At 39.6% G+C, this 12,610-nt stretch overlaps 1 protein-coding gene across 4 annotated transcripts in view; it reads right to left on the bottom strand.

Annotated features, from left to right (window-relative positions):
* Positions 1 to 12,384, bottom strand: part of TRPC3 (transient receptor potential cation channel subfamily C member 3) — a 73,372-nt gene extending 60,988 nt beyond the window's left edge. For all 4 annotated transcript variants that reach the window (XM_012473068.2, XM_064383909.1, XM_012473072.2 and 1 more), the window contains exon 1: positions 12,330 to 12,384. The gene's annotated coding sequence lies outside the window, so the exon portion shown is untranslated. The remainder of the gene's footprint in view (positions 1 to 12,329) is intronic.
* Positions 12,385 to 12,610: the final 226 nt, after the last annotated feature.

Below are 12,610 nucleotides of genomic sequence, written 5' to 3'. Positions count from 1 at the left end.
TAAACTTTTCTGAGTACCTCATATGTATGTAGTGTTTTCAATGCACTATCATATTTAATTCTCATAACAATACTATGAAGCAGGTATAATTTTCTGTTTCATAGATAACAAAACTGAGCTCAAATGAAATTGCCCAAGGTGACACAAATGGTAAAATAACAAAGAACTGGGATTCAATCTGGAATCTGTCTGACTCTTATTTTCCATTGCCTCTGGCTGTACCTGATTCTCCTCTTTATACATGACAACCGTGCCTAGCATCTTGGTGTTCATAAATTCTGCTTTCACCATATCACACTTCTCTTTAAAACAACGAAAAAAATTAGTAACCCCCTACCGTTCTTTCCATCAGTTGAGACTCTTCTGTATGACTTTCAGGGATGGTCATAGCCCACCCTACCCTGCCTAGCCAACCTTCCTTCCCTTGTTCTGCAGATTCATTCTTCACTGTCCTGTAAATATATTATTCTACTATTCCTATACTGTCGAGGGTATTCCTATACTATTAAGGGTATTTGTTGAAAATATATTAAAGTATTCTTTTTTATCTTTTCAAATACAAACTCTTTGCCCTGGTTGACTCAAGACATCTCTGCCTGGAGGGTGGTGATGCAGTATAGAATTGGGTAGGTGTGTTCAAGAGGAGGTTGAGAAGATACACTTTAGGGGAGGAGTACAAAGAAAAGGATCATGGAGATGATATTCAGATTCTCACAAGCAAAATGGGATTTTGCAAGCAGAATTTGAGAAAAGGGAAATTGTCTAATGAAAAGATTTGCTCAATTCCTTTATTCTTGTAATTCATCCTGATGGAGACTGATCATAAAGTGCTCTCATTGTACAGACAAGATAGCTCTCTCACTTTTGACAGCAAAGCCGTGATGCTTACTGTTCTGGGAGGACAAATAAGTAACAGAAGGGAAATAAAAGTCAAGATGTGGATTCAATAAGGTGAGGAAGTACTTAAGAAACAGATAAATAATGGAATGGTGTGGGAAAAGCAAAGAGCTTTCTCAAGCCACCCTCAACTCCCCTGTGGTATGGACCCTGCTATGAGAGCCAAATAGCCTTCACTAAGCCCAGGAATAGACTGCTAGTTCTGTATGCTGGAAGGAGGATGTTGCAGGTGCTGGGCTTTGTAGCAGTGGAAGCTGAGCTGAAACCAAGTACCTGAGGGAGCATATCTGGGTTTCTAACAAAAGAAAGTCAGCCAAGATCCAGTTACTTCTACTGACAAGCAGCACCCAAGCAGACATAGAACAGTGCCCAGAGACCAGAAGAGTTAGAGGATACCAACTCTTTCCCCCTCCAGAGACATATAAGCTCCCCTCCCTCAAGGGCCAGATGTGACAGAGAAGAGCAGAAAAAAAGGGTAGTTCCCAAGAGCCTGAGCAAGTTTATCCAAATGAGAGAGTATTTCTTTAAAAGAACATTTACTTTATAGTATCAAACTAAGACAAATGAGGTTGGCCTCCCAGCCTCTTTCTGCAGTGTGCTGAACGCTGGTAGACAGGCCACTGAGACGCTGAGCCCTTTTGAAGATTGGGGGACAAGAATCAGGAAGCAAAACCCCTTTCACACGAGCTCAAAACATGGGGAGACACTGTCCTAACTGACCAAATCCTTACAAAAATGCAGAACAAGCCTTCCCTCCTTGTCAATTCACATAACTGCTTAATTGCTTAACTGACTTAATTGCTTAATTTATTGATTGCACTATTCACTTGTTGAGTGTCTGTGTAGTAAGCAAAAACAAAACAAAATTTAAAACACTAATGTGAACCACAGATTGGGCATTTAATTTTTTCTCTCCTACTCAGTAGGTGGGAGGCTCAGGAGACAGACTTTTGTTAAAGGCAGATTACAGGAGCTACACGTGGCTGCCCATCCAAGTTGTGAAGCATTTCTTGACCTTTTTACACCTGCCTCCGGGATGTTCCCCTTACATTTCCCTCCCTGGACATACTCTTATTTCTGCTCTTATTTTTCAATTCAAATCCTTCCTACTATCAGTGGTCCAGTTTACATCACACCTCTGTGCACAAAGGGTCATGTTTCACAGGGCAGTACCACACATTTCTGTATACAGAGGGTCACATTTCACAGGGCAATGCCGATATGACCCACAAGATTCTGTTCAGTGTAAAATGTCGAGTCTTTTGATCCTTTTTGAAACCATTTGTAACCACTTCAGCCTGAGCTTTTGTAATATAGGCAGTCTACTCATAAATACAGACAATTAATTTTATTTCATCTCCTTGATTTTTGTCTCGATTACTGTCTCCTGTCACACTCATGTCCTCAAGTTCAATTGAGGATAAATGTTTTATGCTTCTATCTTATGTTTTGTTCTTGATATATTATCTTCACTGTACCTAATATAGTATATGTTCAGAAATACTTGCCAATTAATAATAATTGTGCAGATTCAAAGACTTCATCAGAATGGTACCTCCTTAAGGTCACTGAGGAGTACAGAACTAGAAGATTAGAGCTCAGAGGTCTTCTTCCTGGCTACTTTATCATGATGCTGCTAGGGAATAAGAAAATGAGCAAGGGGTTATAAATCCAAGTATCATTGTTAAAATGCATGCTGAGCTTATGTGTTGGAACATTTTGGTTCTACAAAGAACAGCTTCTAATATGGCTCTTTGGATTGAATCACAAGCTCCTTAGCATGCTGCAACACATGAACGTTATTAAGGAAGTCACCTCAAATCCTTTATTGAATGAGGTAAAGATTAACCAACCATTCAACCTGTGTAGCAAGCAAGCAAAGTAAGAACACCATCAATGTGAGATGAATTAATGAGAATGACATCCAAAATGTTTGGATGGAGCAGTTCACCACAATGAAGAAAGTGACTGTGATAACTAGCCAGGATCCTGTCCCTCAGTTTATGAAGGGCAAGAAGAACAGACGGAACCACAGTAGATAAGTAGTGAGAAAAGCACAGAGGTGGGGGAAAGTATTAGAGAACAACCACCATGTTAGTTACACTATGGAGATGGTGATAATTGGAAATGGTAATGAGGGTGCGAAGCAGCAGGGACTGACAAAGGACAAGAAAGTCAGGGATGAAAAGTCAAAAAATAGAAAAATCCCATAATCTCCCTGGCAAGCAGGCACCTGTCAGTCAATGTGGCTACCTCTGGAGACATCTGACATCTACACACTAGGCTTATGTGTATGTGGTTGGAAGGAGGAGGCAGAATCTGACAAATAGTATTAATAATATCATCAAAAACACACATTTTGAACATCTCTTACTATATATTTTTTGGAGGGGAAGAAGTGGAGACACTCTGAACCCCAGTAGCCGTTAAGTGCACCAGCGTGCAAGGCTAGAGAAAGGTAGCCCATCAGTTCAACTGTCTAGTTAGAGGGTACATGGCCAGAGATGGTCCACAGTTATCTCATACCACCTGTCTTTCAGCCTGCATTTACCTACACATCATAGAGCTCAATAATACATTGTCACAGTAACAACCAAACCAGCAAGATAAGGTGCTTCACTAAAGAAAGAGGAAAGCACAGATTTCATTTCTAAAGATTCGCATCCTTCCTGCTGCCCTTCCTGATACACACACATGAAAACTTTAAACATAAACATTCCAGCACTTATGAACCCAGAGAGGTATTTAGGTCTCCACAGTAATGAATTCCCTGATAGTTTCTGTTGCCCTGAATTATACTCAGAATTCTTCATGTACAATTTTAATAAATCTTCGCCAGGCATGGTGGCTCATGCCTGTAATCCCAGCACTTTGGGAGGCAGAGGCAGATAAATCAGTCGAGGCCAGAAGTTCTAGACCAACCAGGGCAACATAGTGAAAGCCCATCTCTACTAAAAATACAAAAATTAGCTGGGCATGGTGGTGTATGCCTGTAGTCCCAGCTACTCAGGAGGCTGAGGCACGAGAATCGAGAATGACTTGAACCTAGGAGTCGGAAGTTGCAGTGAGCCAAGATTGTGTCTCTCCACCCTGGGTGACAGAACGAGACCTTGTCTCAAGAAAAAAAACTTAAAAAAAAATTATATTAGATATATGCTAATTTTGGCATTTTCCCAGATGACTTTTAGAAGCAAGAAGCTGTTTTATATTTAAGGAGAGGAACTCTGGTCTATCTCCATTGCTTTATCTCTCATTCTTTTCATGAAAGCATGAGTAGCTCTTAGCCAGATTCCTCGGCAGCTAAAACTAGAAAAGCAAACAGATATCTAACAGTGCATTGCTCCCTCTAAAAGTACACTAGAACAGAAGTGAGGACCCTTAGCCATTGTCTGCATGACTTCTTGGTAATACTTCTTAAATGAACGTGCCCAAGAAAGTATTCTAGCAAATGCCTTCTAGAACTTAGATGTTTATGCTTCTAGCAACTGTGTTTTGTGTATAACTCCATTAAACTAACTACTGTATTGCTTTGCAATTGTCTGTCTTCATGGCTATCTCCTTAATGATACTAAAATGTCCTTAAAGGCAAAGACTGCTTCATTTCATCTCTATATACTTGGCTTTTATTATATGGTGATGAATATCTGTTGGAGGGATGGGTGCACAGATGCACACATATATAAACCACATGACTGAAGACCTGAGAAACAGACAATTTTCCCCTCTGGATTACAGAACACCCTGGCCACATATGATTATGTGTGGAAGAAGCAGTGGTGGCGGGGAATTGAAGTGATTCTTCTATAAAAAAGAATGTCACAAATAATATAAATTAATAATCAGAAATACAAGCAATGTCAACAACCATTCTTTCAAAGCAAATTTCTGCTTAATAACATTTAATTCTTGGTTACACCATAAAAGTATTTGATGCATTCTGTACCTCTTGATTTTGATTTTACATAGTTATATTTTATCAGGATAATCTAGAGGCAAACAGGAGATATATCTTAAAATTAACAACCTTTAATAATTAATTAGTAATTCAATCTTCTCAAACTCATCTTCAGAATGCTTTTAAAAACTAATGTTTATTATTTCAGGGGGATTAGTGACAATGAAATTAAAAGTTATATAAATTCAGTCTATACTTGAACAAGAATTCAGACAAAATGACCTCAGATAATAAAATTAAGGAACTTCTACTGACCTAAGAGACGTTCATATTTGTCTATTTAAATACATTAGTCACTATCAATTACATATATATATATACACACACACATATATATAGTTATTTATAGTCACTATCAATTATATATATATGGTTATTAGAATAAAGGGATCTGGTTTTCTATCATTATCATCCATATCTAAAGTCAAAAGTCTGAGGCTTTTAGATGTTCACTCCTACCTCATAACCCTGCAACCTACTTTTCAATAGAGAATCCATATGCATCAGTCCTATTTGATAAAATGTATTTAAAGATGCAAAACTGGCATAGAATATTAGCACTATTAAGCTCTTTCCTTAACAAGTCACGTATTTGTGGACGTTTAATTCTCATTTTTTAAAAAGACCTAGGACCAAATCCATATTACCACCTATTATTTGAACAGAGCAAAGAAAATAGTATTTTTAATAGAGTTTTTTTTAACTAGATAATTGAAGACAAATATTCCTGACCTAAATGCTAAATTAAACACAAAATGTTATAACCATCCTAATTATTCTCATAAAGTCGCTGCTGAGCCCCTTGTGTGTAAGTGTGAAGTCAGCCATCCCACAGTCTACATCTGCAGACCCTCTATATCAGGCCAGACTCCTATGTGTTCACCCAGCACAGGCCACTAATACGGTGCCCCTTCTGAGCGGATGTTATGCAACGTTGAGGGCAGTATAGGGGAGAGGATTGAGAAGCAAGACTTCTGGCCAAGCAAAGAGTCTCCCCTCCTTAGAAGAATGCCCAGCAGCCATTCATCATTACTTAAGCATCCTCCCTGAAACAGGAAATCTCAACCCTGAGCTAGGATGTTTAAACGATTCCTTCCTACCAATGACACAGCAACTCTGTAAAGTTTTCTTCCTCCTGTTACATTTCCCATGGTGTTTGATTGCCTATTATAAACTGGGGGGGTGAGGGGGTGTGGGGGAGTAAAGGTTTATGGGATATTGTAGGCAAAGGAAAAGCTCAATGTTGGAGAAAATTTTAAGAGAGAAACAGAAACACAGACACATTTTCTTTTTTTTCGAGACACAGTCTTGCTTTGTCACCAGGCTGGAGTACAGTGGCACGATCTCGGCTCACTGCAACCTCTGCCCCCTGGGTTCAAGTGATTCCCCTGCCTCAGCCTCCTGAGTAGCTGAGACGGCGCGTACCACTATGCCTGGCTAATTTTTCACAAACACATTTTCTACCCCAGCACAGTAATAGAAAATCCTTAAAATTCGAACTCAGTCCTCAGAAGATGGTCTAGCGCTGAACTGGGATCCTCTCATCTCTTTGATATTAATAAAAGAGATAATCATAAATAATATTGACAGGGGGTCCACTGTGCTTTGACATAAACTTTTTCTCCTCTTTCCCCTTATTCTTACTCCTCCTACTTAGCTTACCAACTTTCTCAAGTTGATCTGCCATCAGCAGCCAAATTAAAATCATGAATTAATTGGATTTCATAAATAAATTAATACTAATTAATAGTTTCCTGTGTTGCTCCTCCCAGGAGTAAATGCATTTTAAAAGTTCTTTGAAGAAGAGAGAAATGCTTAACCAAAAGAGGCCACAGTGTGAACAGCACAGTCCCAGAAAGCTGGAGATTTCAGATGGCCTGGGGCTGCTGTGAATTATATGTCAACCGGCAGCTTCAGTTTCTTAATTTGTAAAATAAGAGACTGGACTAGATGAAATCCTTTCAAATTCAAACATTCTATTATTCTTCAAAGTATTCTATATTGTTAAATGTCAGAAGTGTGGTACTAAGACAATTTTAGTTGGGGAATTCATCTTTTGTAGCATTCTTATTACACAGTGTAAGTTACTATCTACTTCTTGTGCCTAGTAAGATCAGTTACAGGTAGGAATGGTCTTCCTTCTGCCATTTGTGGTTATGTTAAATAATATTGTCAACATTAGGGCTTAAATAAACACAAGACACAATCATAGGGATGTTTAGTCTCAAGATAGTGGAATAAAGGCCTTTCTTACCCCTTCTCCTTTTCAAAACTACCTCCCTAAACAAGCACAGGGAACTGCAACACAAATGTCATCTTCCGTAAAACCAAGAGACATCTGTAACTCCAAGCCACAATATATAAAGGTGGAAAGGAGATGAGTTGTTACAACAGAAAATCATATAGTGGAGAGAATGAAGTTCCAACTAGAGTTCCTGTTACAGAAAACGAGCTGATCCACCCAGGTCAATGCCAGAGAATGCCTAGAAATTGAAGGCAAAAGAAATTCCAGAAAGTAGAGATAAGGCTAGAACCTAAAATGAGGGAACTGGCTGTATAACAAGTGCATAGATACCCTCCCCCTACATCCCCACCTGCCAATTGATATAGTTAAGAGACAACCCTCCTGCACCCCTTTGAAAGATATAGGATATGGAATCTCTGGAGATGTGGAAACAGAAATGCTCTAGATGTGGGGATACCAGGCCCAGGGGAGGGCAGGAACTAGGAATAGGGGGACTCTTGCCCAGTTCATCAATACCAACACCAGGTTTATTATTTCCCAATCTCTTCTTCCCTGAGATGCAGGAGTTTTTCAGGAAAAAAACTGCATCTCTGAAATAAAGAATGCTATAAAAAAAGAACACTCATTTTTAAGACAAGAAAGAGCTCTTAGAAATTAAAAATATAACACTAAAATGGAAATAAGTTTAGTGGAAGAGTTGGGAGATACAGACAAGGAAATATCTCAGAAATATTTCAGAAAGAATATGAAAAGCAAACATTGGAAAACAGAAGAGAAGAGATACAAAAAGTAGGGGATCGGTCAGGAGGTCCAACATCTAGACAATAGAAGTTCCAGAAAAAGCAAAGAATAAAAATAGTGGGTAGGAAAACTTCCCAGAACTAAAACTTCCCAGAACTAGAAGACATAATGTCCAGATGGAAAGTGTTAACCAAGTGTCCAGCTCAGGTGATGAAGAAAGCATACATACCAAGGCACATCTTCAGAAGAGAGCTAATAAGAGACGAGAGCTCTAAGAGCTTCCTGAAGCGGGGAAAAGAAAGACCTCATAGAGAGAAAGTTAGACAGCTCTAGAAGGGATAACTTCAGGAAAACACACACAGTTAGACAGTAGAAGACTCAGCTAAAGAAACGAGGGCACAATGTGACAAACATTTACTCCAAGAAAAACAATCAATTATCAAAGAAAATAAATGTAGTCATACTATACTACTTGACTTAGCAGTGAACAATGATTACATGTCATATTAATGAAGAACTTAAATAAGATATTAACAGAAAAGAGACACATGTGAACATAAATTCTCACCTGAGACTATTGATAACATTTAAAATATGAATAAAAAGATAGCTGTATATGTAAGAGTTGAAAGTGGAGTGAAACAGAGAAGATGGAAAGAAAAGGAGAGGGGACCAGGGAATTGCTGGGGGCTTGCTGTTGTTCAAAGAAGTCTTTTAGCACTATCTAACTTTTAAAGCTATATTCATATAATACTTTGAAATTACATCAAAATAATTTAAAACAAACCAACAAAAATGACAACTCATTGTACATAGTGAAATTGCTACTCTAGGTTATACAACTGATAATATAAAGAAAAGTTTCAGAGTATCAAAGACCTCAAGGCTGGGTGGCATGGTGGTTCAGGCCTATAATCACAGCAACTTGGGAGGCAGAGGCAGGAGGATTGCTTGAGCTCAGGAGTTCGAGACCAGGTTGAGCAACATAGTGAGACCTCATCTGTACAAAAAATTTTAAAAGTAGCTAGTCATGGTAGTGTGTGCCTGTAGTCCCAGCCACTTGGGAGGCTAAAATTTGAGGATCACCTGAGCCTGGGAGTTTGAGGCTGCAATGAGCTATGATCACACAGCTGCACTCTAGCCTAGGCGACGGAGTGGGACTCTGTCTCAAAAAAAAGAATTAAAAAAATAAAGTCCTTAAGTCTAATGCCATGCTGTGCTGTTCTTAAAAATTAAACTGTAACTGTAAAGAAAGTTGCCCTTCTTAATAACACTAGTCAGTCTAATTTCAGTCCTCAAAATCCAGACTCCTGTCCCTAAAATTCAACAATCACTTGGAGAATCTGATTTCTACTCCAGAGTTGGGAGGGAGGGAAGTGCTGCATCCAATCTGATGCCTGAGCCAACACACACACGAAGCCAAGACTGGAACATGTGTACAAGGCCAGTGCCACAGAAACTAACATACAAGGTACTTTAGATAATCTGAGCTACAAGGCACTGTGGACTCACCTTTGGTTCCTTGATCATATAAAGGTGGGTGTCAGAAAATCTATTACTGATTTGCCAGGGAGTGTTAGAAAATTACTTTACTTCTCTGTGTACCAATTTCCTCATTTGCTAAGTGATGACAATGATTTTTAAAAAGCCGCTTTAAAGAGGAGTGATTCAAATGAATGAGTATAAATGACAACATGAAGTAGTATATAAACACAAATTAACTGCTTTCATTATGGCTATTTTTTGGTAGCACTTCCTCTGAAGAAAAACTAAACAGATTTTTTTCTAGAAATCTTCCTCTGTTAAAGATAACATTGCTGAAAAATCTAATGATTTTGCACATGTATGTTAACACATACAAGGACTGATTCTTCTTACTAACAGTAGACTCATTCGTTTTTCTCTTGATCTTTTCCGTTTTTGCTGAGTGTGCAGTGATGTTTTTCTTTTCTTGCTGCTTTTTCTCCCTGCCTTCTAAACATAAAAATTTTCCCCTCAAAATCTAGGTTGGTCTCCCTTTGTTTCTCTCTTCACACTCCTTTGAGTAATCTCATGTAGTCACACAACTGTGTAACAATTCCCATCAGACAGCAGCCTCTCACATTCTCCTGAGCTTTAAACTTGTATTTCCCTTTCCCTGCTTAACACCTCTGTCAGAAATATCTGATCATTCACTATTCCTCTAAATAAAAAAGAAAAAAAAAAGAACTATCTGAAAAAATCAGATCTTCACCTTTGCTTTTTTCTTGTCAACAACAGTATCAACAATCTTAGTTATCTGGGTCAAAAATTACTAAGTTGTCTCTGATCCTGCTTTCTCTTTAAACCCCTCATGGATAGTGAGTTGCAAAATTCCATAGATTCTGGTTGGGTTTTTTTTTTTTTTTTTTCCCTCCAATTTCTCCCCTTTCCATTCCACCAACACTATACTATTACAGAGCCTAAAATCTCAGCCTGGACACTTACAGTAGTCTCCTAATTTGTTTCTTCACTTTCAATTAATTGCGACTGCAATTCAGAGTGGGTTTGCTCAAATTACTGCTACTTTAAAATAATCAGTGGTTCCCTAGTGCCTCATCCTGGCATACAAGATCCTCCACGTTAATGCCTCAAACCAACATGTCCAGCTAAATTTCACCACTTGCCTACACATACTCTATGTTCCAACCAAACTCAACAAATATTCCTTAAACACACCTGGAATTTTGAGGGGAGAGAGGGCTTGAATTAAGTATTTACCCTGTCTCTGCTTCTGGTCCTAACTATCCTTCAAGGCCTATAAAGGTTTCCTTGATTTCTCCACAACCTAATGTTGTCCTTCTCTTCTTTGCACTTGACCCTTTACAACTCTTTGTTTTTTTTGAAGAATGGAACTGATTTAACTCTAACTTATAGCAAAAATGCTCATGCCCAGTCTCATTACCACCTCTCCCTCATGAGATTTTAAACTTCTTGAGCACAGGAAAGTTGTCATGGTCGTCTTTGTGGCTTGCTGTACCTAGCCCACACTTTGCACATATGCATGCTTGAGAAATGCTTAAATTGAGACTCATGAAAACTGCCTTCCAATGCCTTTTTTGGAGTTCATCAGATATACTGAATAACTGAAACATTTCAAGGATGAGGACATCACTACAATGACATATTACTTGATCCTAGGTTTGCAAACAATTGGGATAAAGAAATCTTGGCTTGAATCAGTGGTTGAATCAAGAGTTCTATCAACAGCTGTTAGTAATACAGCAGGTGACACTTTTCCTCCCAAGTCAGTCTATTTAAAATTTCCACATGGAAAATCAGAACATGGAGCAGTGAAATGAGCAACAGAACTACCCTGAGGAATTACCTTGGTAAAAGTGGGATTGTATCCTCAGCATCTTGCTGAATTTTAAATTCAGCTATGCTGTTCTGCCTACTGAAATGACCCTGTGTATCCTCTGAGCCTATCCTAGGGCTGTCGTGTTCACTTTTAAACAACAATAAGTAAACACTGTTTATTAAACAGTGGTCATATTCTCCTCAAAGGGAGAATAAAGAGCTAATCTCTGTTACAGAGATCAAGCTAATCTCTGATGTTACCAAGTAACAGACCTGAAACAAACATGAAGAGCTTGCTGCTCTTCCGCTAGAAGAAATATTTATTAATGTATATCTCCTTAAAACTGACTGGGCCTTCTCGACCTCTACAAAATAAGTACACCACCACATTTGCTTGTTGAATTATAGTTAGCAAACCTATACGAAAGATGTTCTATTAGCAGTGAAATAGCAAGCTTGCAATAGAATTTGCCCCAGGGCTTTGTGTAATAGACCTCAAATTTCAGAAAGCAAAGTGAGTAATCTCTCCTCCGCCCTACTTTCTCAGATAAGAGTTCAGGTGTCTCCTGTAGTCAGGATTTAAGGTTTTTTAAAAAGAAGAATTTAAAAGGAATCAAGAAATAGCTAGGTTATAAAAAAAACAGTTTTGCAAAAGGAAAAATGGACAATGTTTTAAAACCTTAGGGAGACAGGGAAGTGAGCTGGCGGCTCTTTAATCCCAAAGGATATACCTTCCCTCCATTTCCTGGGCCGTTTCCATTCCACGCTAATCTTCAGCAATAACTGAACCACATTGCGATGCGTCGCTCATTTTATCAGAATTCTTCCCTACGGGATCTACTCCCAGCCACTCATTGTGTTCCTGTGTCCTACGGGCAGGTGCAGCCAGGCCAGGCGCAGACTCTGCGCGAGCGGAGCAGCGCATGATCCTGGGGTCCAGGGGTTCCCCCTAAGTATCGGCCCCGGGCGGTGGGCCGCTCCCCGGCGGCAGGGGGTGCTGCAGAACCTCGGTCTCCGCCCTGGAGAACCACCTCCCTCGCTCCGCCAGTCCGCGCCGCCAGCCACCGTTGGACCCCAAGTTCTCTACCTAGTTCCGAGCGTCCTTCCTAAAAAAGACAGTAAGCTCTGCGGTACTCCCAGTGTACGTGACAGGAAAAATACAGAGCATCTCACCCTGTAAAACCGATCACCCTCTTTTAATCTTCTCTGCGTCTCGCACTGATTAAAGGCTGTCTCCAAGATTGGAAATTAAGAAAAGTTGCTCCTTCCTAGGCACTAGCGCGCCGACCGCTCCTTCGTTTAGAAAGAGAGGAAGAGAGAGAAAGAGGAGAGAGAGAGACCCCGCGCCGCCTGGGAACCGCAGGCAAAGTTACCAAAAAAAAAGCGGTTCCTCGGCTGCCGGGTGCCCACTCCCTCCCTCAGGGGACCCTATAGGGCTTTGGTTCCCGCTTTAC

The sequence above is a fragment of the Aotus nancymaae genome, unplaced genomic scaffold (assembly GCF_030222135.1).
Source record: "Aotus nancymaae isolate 86718 unplaced genomic scaffold, 86718_ANA_hifiasm-v0.15.2.pri h1tg000033l, whole genome shotgun sequence".
In the NCBI taxonomy this organism is placed as follows: Eukaryota; Metazoa; Chordata; class Mammalia; order Primates; family Aotidae; genus Aotus; species Aotus nancymaae.
Note: the sequence above shows the minus strand (reverse complement) of the source record. Positions and strands in the feature narration are given on the sequence as shown.